This window comes from Pinus tabuliformis, chromosome 2_2 (assembly GCF_031772625.1).
Source record: "Pinus tabuliformis cultivar Carrire ecotype Pingquan chromosome 2_2, CPIR1, whole genome shotgun sequence".
Lineage (NCBI taxonomy): Eukaryota > Viridiplantae > Streptophyta > Pinopsida > Pinales > Pinaceae > Pinus > Pinus tabuliformis.
The window spans coordinates 261,825,895-261,834,990 of NC_142300.1; the positions used below are offsets into that span (position 1 = coordinate 261,825,895).

Genomic DNA, 9,096 nt, shown 5'->3' on the forward strand with positions numbered 1-9,096 from the left:
CTCAGCATTGGACCTAACATGATCTGAATATATGTGATGATCATTCAAGTCTTCTGGAAGATCCTTGTTCTGCAGAAAAATAAAAAAATAGAAAGAAAAATTATTATTTATTTCATGCAATAATTAATTTATTTGTTATATATTTAATATTACAACATATGAAATGAAACGATAATCATATTACATCATATCAAAGTATACATAACTTAGTTACGGATCAAACGGGAACTATTACCTCAAAACGGGTATTCGAGCCCAAAAACCCCAAAAAAACATGAAAAAACAACCTAAAAATAAAAAGCGTTGATTCTGCATCACCATTTTTTTTTTCAGAGTAAATTTTCAATATTTTTTAAAAATAACAGTAAAAAACAATAAAGTCATTTTGTTTGGTGCAAAAACACCTTGAAATCGAAAAGTGTTGATGCCAGAATAAAGTCAACATTTTTTAATAATGTCGTTAAAAATAAAATATCATGACTCTGAAAAACTTTAAATTTCCAACAATTTTCAAGCATAACATTAAAGATAAAATATCATGTCTTTGAAAAGCCTTAAAATTCCAACAATTTTTAAGCATGACATTAAATTTAAAATATCACTTCTTTGAAAAACCTTAAAATTTGAACAATTTTCAGGCATGGTGCTAAGAAAAAATACTTATAATTGTTTTCAACCGTAACATTAAAGATAAAATATCACGACTTAGAAAAACATTAAAATCTTGACAACTTTTCAACCATGGAATTAAAACCAAAGATTATGACTACAAAACAATCTTAAGTTTTCAAAATATTTCAAGCATGACATTATGGAAAAATTTTATGACTAAAAAAACTTAAAAAATGAACACGTGAATAAAAGAGTTATTATACCAAGAGTATATATTTTTTAATGCTAAATGTATAGCGATTTTAAAATTTTAGCATAAGACAACTTGATACATTGCAAAAAAAAAATTAAACATCAACTATCAAATTGACATGCAATGTAAATGGACTCAACCCATTGTAATGAAAACTTAAAAACCAACTATGAAATTGACACATTGTGGGGGCAGACTCGATTCATTATAAAGAAAAACTTAAAGTCAATTATGAAATTGCACGTAATGGGTTCGGATTGCTAGACAAGCATCGACACAGTGCCTACAATATATATATATATATAAGAAAACAAAAATTCAAATACTAAAAAAAAAAAAAGAAGAAAGAAAGAAAGAAAGAGAAAGAAAGAAAAAGAAGAAAAGAAAAGAAAAAATAATAAAACATAAAAAAAAACATGACAAAAAAATCAAATATATAGAAAGGACAAACAAAAACTATAAAATGTAAAAAAATTATCAAAATTAACTTGTAAAATTTTAGAATTAAAACAAAAAAAACAAATATATATATATATATATATATATATGGGGGAAAATATTTCAAAAATAGACATAATTTAAGAAGAAAAAAAAGAGAGTTAAAGATTAACGAAAAAAATCAAAAACAATTTTCTTTTCAAGTTAAAAAAATAAAATGTTTGTCTCGGGTAGCTTAAGTGGCAGTGGCCGTGGAAATGAAGTTTCACCGAACCAGAACCCTTAGGGTTCAAATCTTGCGCTACCCTGCCATCGTAGCGAGGTGAACAATGGACATGTAAAAACACGAAAATCGAAGCCCTACCAAGCTTTAAAAAAAAAGTTAAAAAATAAAATAAAATAAAACCAAAGAAGAAATTTAAAAATAAGAAAAATAAAAAAGTTACAAAAATAAAATAAAACTTTAAAACTTTAAAAAAAATTCCCCAACCACCATGAGGCCCAACCGGGGTGGAAAGAGAACGATTCACGACAAAAAATAAATAAATAAATAAACCATACAAATGTAAAAAAAAAAAACCAAAATTAACTTGTAAAAATAAAAAAATTAAATAATATATATTAAAAAACTTCTTCTTTTTTTTTTTTTAAACCTCATTTAAAAAAAAAGTTAAATTAAAAGTTAAAAAAATTCGAAACAATTAAAATTAGAATTAAATAAAAAATAAAAATAATTTAAATTAAAAAAAAATCATGCCACCCGCCACACCTCCCTCTGCTCCACCCCACCGTCGTTGCGCCTCCCTACCCCTGCCGCCTGACCCAACTCCACCGCCCTTGCTTTGTCTCCCCCCTTCCCTCCCTGTCTCACTCCACCCCTCCTCCCTTGCTCCCTGCCCACCGCCTCCCTCACCCACTCCCCACTCCCCCTCCCTTGCTCCCCGCCCGCCCGGGCCGCTGGCCAGCACCCAAAGGGTCGTAAAACGATTCTGGGAATCGACCTGCGACCCTTTGGTTGTTGGCCGGGGGCCCGAGCGGATGGGGGATGGCTGCGTGTAGCCTCCCCCCTGCCCGTCCGCGCCCCCGGCCAACGACCAAAGGGAATCAGCCTGCGGCCCCTTGGGCACTGATTGGGGGCTCGATCGGGCGGGGGATGGTTGCGCGTAGCTTGCCCCGGCCCCCAGCCAACAGCCAAAGGGTCGCTGGCTAGGGGCTAGGGCAGGCAGGGAGGGCAGAGTGGGGAGGGTAGGAGCAGTAAAGGGGGTGGCCGGGGAGTGAGGAAGGGGGGCTGTGTTGGGGAGGGGAGAGGGAGGCATGGAGCGGGTGGGTGGGGTGAGCGGGTGGGGTGGGGGAGCGATGGGGTTGCGTGGGGGGTGGGGGAGTGGTGGGGTTGAGTGGGGAGGAAGAGCGACGATGTGGTGGGGCGGAGTAAGGGGTGGCAGTGTTTTATTTTTATTTAAATTTTTATTTTTTTTTTAATATTTTTTGTTTCTAATGTTTTTTAATAGATTTCTATAAATTTAACTAAAAAAAAATCCTAAATTTTTATTTTATTTTATTTTTCTATTTTACTTTTAATTTTATTTTTTTTAATTGATTTTTTTTTTTCTTGTAATTTTTTTGAATGGGTTGTTTATTTTCTATTTTTAACTTATAAAATGGTTTTAGATTTATTGTTTTTGGGTTTAATTTGTTTTTCCGTAAATTATTATTTTTTTGAAAAAAAAATATTTTTGTTATTTATGATATTTTATTTATTATTATTATTATTATTTTTATTTTCTTCCATGAATTTTTTATTTTTACAAGTTAATTTTGGTTTTTTTTTTTTACATTTTTATGGTTTTTTTGTTTTGTTTTGTTTTTTTTATTTGATTTTTTTTGTCATGTTTTTTAATTTTTTGTGTTTTATTGTTAATCCAGGTTGTCATTGATGTCAATATAGCACTATTTGTGATGAAAAATTCTTTGATACATGATTGCCCATTGATGCCCATTGATCATAATGCTCTAAGTTTGATATATGATGATATGATGAGATGGAGGACCCAAGTGGATTGAACAACAAGAGGTCAATTGAACGACAAATTACGCGTCAATTGAACAACAATTGAACATCAAATGACGCAGGAGGTCAATTGATCAGCAATTGAACAACAATTGAACAACAAATGACACAGTAGATCCAGTAAAGTAACAGGAGCAAGAAGCCAAAGAGTAAGATGAAGAGTTTATCGAAAGCCATCAAAGAAACAAGTCACGGTAGCAACAACTATCAGAAGAGTGGGGGTAGGAAAGTACAGACTTCCTTGATCTTGGCTGAAGTCCCACACTCAATCCTAGCCGTCGATCTCATAGTCAACCCTTAGATCACGGTCAATTGCGGGGGTTAAAGCCGTTTTTAATCCATGTGCCATTTGAAGTCTTGCAAATCCTCCGATTGCGATAACATTGTGGACCCGCTACACCATTATAATACGTCCTAAAGAAATATCGCATCCGTCGCATATCGCAAGTCTTGAAGAAATGTAACGATGGTAAACTGCGATTGCAATAAGACTTGTGGACCCGACAGACCACCGATTGCGATGGAGCTATGGACCCGACAGATCTATTGACGACTGTTTAATATTATATCACGTCCATTTCATCGGCAGTATGAATATCGGCCATGTTATATTGGTGATGTTAAGAGTTACGATTGCAATTGATGACGTGGATGTGGGCCCTCATTGGGTACGGTCTCTCCTACGAAATCCTTCGTAAATAATGAGTCTATTGTATGAATATTAAAAAAGGGCCTCTCTAATATAATTTTAATATGCAACATCTATTGTAATTCGACCTCTCTTCCAAATGAATGTGTCTTTTGAGTATTGGTGAACTCGAAGAGACAGAGGAAGTTGAAGATCGGGAAGTCGAAGGTCAAGTGAGCACAGAGGAAGTCAAAGATCAAGCGAGTGAAGAAGGTCGAGTGAGCGTAGAGGAAGCCGAAGATCAAGTGATCGAAGAAGGAAGCCGAAAGGTCCAGCGGAAGGAGAAAGGAAGCCAAAGCGCGAGCGAAGAAGGAAGCCGAAGGGCCCAAGAAACTAAACGTCAAACATTCTGTTGACTAGGTTATTTATTGAAAAGCTCAGACCTGTTTTTTGAAGTGATTTCAGATAACAGTTCAAAATGACGCTCTGCGGATCTAAGAAGATTATCTAAGTATGAACAGGGGAGGGTTGTTTTTTTAATTGAACGCACAATATGAAACTGTGACAGTCACTCCTCTGAAGAAGTCATTCTTGAAGCAGTTACTCCTGAAGCCTCACTCCCGAAGCAGTCACTGTGACAGTAAGAACAGAGGGTTGAAACAAAGTTGTTTTTTAAAGACATTGAGGCCTAGCGCAGATATCTTGTTGATAAGTATCAGTAGATCTTGAAGACATTATTGGAGATCATGATGGCTATTTGAAATCATCATGAGGTAAATTTGCAGACTCTGAGTGGGAAATATGAAGAGTTGTGAAGACTCCTTCATATGAAGACAGGTTGTCATTGATGATGTAGCATGGAGACTACAGTAAAGCTGTAGATTAACAGAATTCAGTGAAGAAGATTTTGGGAGCAAAGAATTACTACCAAACATATCCAGACAATATATAGCAGAGGTTGGAGCCCTTGGGGTTGGTGCCTCAGAATTGGAAGGATTGGTGTCCTTGGAGTTGCCGCTCCTAAATCCAAGGTTGTTGCCTTGACAAGACAGGGTTTGTGCCTTGGAGGTTGGAGCCTCACAAAAAGTCCAAGTTGGTGCTTGGAAACGTGTTGGAGCCTTATATATATTGTATCTGATTTATTGTAAACATTATATCAATAAAAGCATTTATTCCTATTGTTCATTTTGTGTTCTAAATATAAATGATTTAACTGGTAAAAATAACAATTGAAAAGGAATACTGATTCACCCCCCCCCCTCAGTATTTCCAACAATTGGTATCAGAGCCAGTACCTTCACTCAAAGCCTAACAGCTTGAAGGACGATCATTAGAACACAAATGGCAAAGCCAAGGAAGAAAGTCTCCAATCCTCCTAAAGATGTGTCTCCCTCTACCACTGAAATAGAAGACAATCAATTTGTGGAGGCTCCATGGTTCAATGGAAACTTTGATATATGGGAAGCAAGAATGAGGAATTTCTTAAAGACTCAACACATTGAAATTTGGAAATCAGTGATAGTTGATAGCATGATGGATGGAGAATCCAAGGAGTACAATGCAAAGGCAATGAAGGCAATTTTGAATGGGCTACCTGATTCTATAAAGAACAATTTAGGAAAATGTTCGTCAGCGAAGGGTATATGGGACAAACTTCATGATCTTCACTCAAAAGGAGCATTGAAAATGATTTCTAGTCAAGAAAATGATGGAAAACAAGAAGAAAATCCAGAGCCCATCAAGGAAGCTGAAGATAAGAATGATGACATCAAGGCTAAAGAAGAGCTAGAAAATGAAGAGAATGAAAAAGACTCTGTAGAAGATCTCCTCACTAAACTTATGGCTGCCATGGAAGAGATTATCAATTTGAAAAAGGAAAACGAGAAACTTAATAAGAAAGCACTAGTTGGTGACCAAGACCAAACAAGGAAGAAAGTTGACCTTTTCAAGCTTCAAGTACAAGAAAGGGATGAAAAGCTTGCCAAGCTTAAGAAGGAATTTCATCAAAGCAAAAGAAAGCATCAGGAAGAAGTCATATCCATGAAAAATCAATTGGATAAAGCAAATAAACGGGAAGATACCTTGTCAAGTCAACTTGAACAAAGGCACAAGAGCTTGAACGAACTTGAAGAAGAGATTGGTCAGTACAAGGTAGAGGTATACTCTCTCAAATCTCAACTACAAGAAGTAAGAAAGTTAGTACAAGGAGCTGAGAAGACAATGGAAGCATTGGCAATCATAGAAGGACAAGTTGATGAAGTAGAAAAGGAGAGAAATGCCATGACATGTCAACTAAAACCAAAGGATGGAGAAATCTTCAAATTAAAATCTAACATCAACCTTCTCAATTCCGAAACATGTAAAGCTACAAGGATCAAGGAAGAAATGGAGAGCAGTCTAGCAAAGGAAAATGAAGAAATCTTCAAAATTAAGTCAGATATCGTCTCCCTTAAATTAGAAGCAAATGAAGCAATACGTATTAAGGAAGAGATTAAGAAACAACTTGCTAAGAAGAATAATGATTATGAAAGATTGGAAGAAGAGATTGTCTCCCTTAGGAAAAAGGTTGAAGGAATGGACAAAACCTTGAAGAACTCTGAAGCCTTGGATGACATGCTCAGCCATCAAAGATGCCCATTTGATAAATCAGGTCTTGGGTATGCAGGTGAATCCTCAAGCAAGAATGATAATGCTTCAAACAAAAAGGATGTGAGGAAGCCAGAAAGAAATGTTGATGCTCCCAGTTCCAGCAAAGGCAAGGAGAAGAGTCAAGGCAACAATGGAAGAAATCTCGCTCCAAGAAGAAATGTAGATGATGTCAAGGATGCGAGAAGCAATGGTTATCATCAAAGGATCTCAAGGCAGAAAGACTTCAGAAGTACATCAAGGAAATCTCCATCTCCCAGGTACCAAAGTTTATTTCTTGGTTATTGTTATGGTTGTACAAACTTTGAACACATGGAAAAATATTGTAGGGCATATCATAAAGATAGATATTATGGTCCCCAACAATCTCCGAGGAACAATTTTGCAAGAAGAAGTCATGAATTCTTATTCATGAACAACATAGAATGCTTCAAGTGTCATAACATTGGTCATATGGCACGTAATTGTAACTTGATTTGGGCACCTACTCAAGCTAGAACTATGCCAGATAAGAAAGTTACACAAGTATGGAGAAGGAAGCAAATACAATTTGAAAGTCCCTTGAACTCTCCAGCCAACAACACATGTTGTTGACCTGATCTTCGACAATCTAAGCATTTGATGGGGAGACTCTGCCAAAAGGAAGATCATGCATACAGTTAGGGGGAGCTTATGATGATTAAGCATTCTTGCAGAAGCCATCTGTGAATGGGCCTTATGTAATCCTTGATGAGCTATATTAACAATCATTCTTTGATAAAGATCATTTCTCAGGAGCACTACATTGAAGAACATGATCCTGTGACCATTCTTTGGACTGTTGTTGAAGATGTTCTCCACTTGATCACGAAGTAGAAATTGGAGCAGCAGAGAAGGCCATCCAATGCTAGAGAAATAGGGACAATAACTATGTTTTTGGTATTACAGAAGTTGAATGTCTCGACTCAGGGATATAATGTGAGAACAGATAAATCAAGGACAGTAATAGAGGCTTTCTTTGAAGGGAAAATCAACTAATAGTTTTTCAATTTTGTAGCAGTAACATGAATCCTGATATGATTCCGAAGTATATGAGGTGTCAGTTGTTAGAGGAAGATCTGGAAGGATGGATTTATAAGGGCATAATGCCAGAAACAGGGGAGGAGGTGACTCTCAAGGTCGCTTACACACATTTTATAGAAGGAATTCCCCCCACTTCCATCAGAGAGATGTCAATTTTACGGATGCTGTCCGATAGCGCCTACAAAATCGTCAAGTTGCGAGATGTGGAATGCTGAAAGAGTCAACACGACAAACTTCGCCTTCATATAGTATTTGATGATATGAAGTTGAACCTTTTTTATTTATCAACATATATCAGACACAGTCACTCACAATACTGCCCCTGGTTATCAAGAAAATTATGTACGAGCTTGTGAAAGGCATTGCTTCTATGCACGACCATGGCATCATGCACAAAAGCTTGAATCCTAAAGCTATATGGATAGAAACGGAGGATAGGGAATTTGTGTCACTGAAAATTGCAAGGTTTTGTCTAGGAAGAGCTACCGATTTATCTGGCAAGGCTTATACGAAGAGGGTAGGGGTGCGCTGGTACGTATCTCCCGAACTGCTCTTGGGTCAGGATACCTACTGTCTTTCTGTTGACATGTGGAATGTCAGCTGCATTTTTGCTGAATTGTATAGAAGGGAGCCTCTCTTTGTGGGATGGAATGATTTCGAGATTCTTCAGGCGATCTTCAGCTTGCTCGGAACTCCAAATGAAGAAGTTTGGCTGGGAGTTTCACAACTCAGTTATTGGCATCCTTTTCCTCAATGGGAGCCCTGTGATCTCAGAACCGAAGTCCCAGATTTAGATGATGATGCTTTCGATTTGTTATCGAAACTGCTGGTATGTGACCCTTCGAAGAGAATCTCTGCCAAGCGTGCTCTGTTGCATCCTTATTTCTCTGAGTTGAGTAGAGCATAGCTACACAGTACTTTGAGAACGTGTCCCTCTCCAACATTTAAATTTTTCATAGGACAGTTTGTGAACGGGTAGATGCAAAAATATAGTTTGAGTGGGTTTCCACTGCTCGAAGGTAATGAATACTAAGTATACAATGTGGATGTCACAGTACTGGCTTGAAACTACATGAACATGTGAAAGAAAATATGGTTTGATGCTTTGAAGGAATCCTGATTTGAAGAAAGATAGCGAGAATGACAATTTCAGTGGCATCTTCTCTTGATTCAGACTATAAAGACTCCTTAATTCTGACTGTGACGACAACAAAATTCAGATTGCAAAAGCATAAAAACTTGGACTTGAACATTTGGTGTATGGCTATTTGAAGCCTATTTGGAAGCATTGAAATGGAGCATCTTTAATCATTGTTGAAAGCATTATGAAGAAGTTTTAAGACATGAAGAGGTTGATGATGATGCAACAATCCTTCTATCTTGAGTAAA

At 36.8% G+C, this 9,096-nt stretch overlaps 1 pseudogene; it reads left to right on the plus strand.

Annotated features, from left to right (window-relative positions):
- The first annotated feature begins 8,047 nt into the window (after positions 1–8,047).
- Positions 8,048–8,614, plus strand: LOC149192301 (cyclin-dependent kinase B2-2 pseudogene; annotated as a pseudogene).
- The last annotated feature ends 482 nt before the right edge of the window (positions 8,615–9,096 follow it).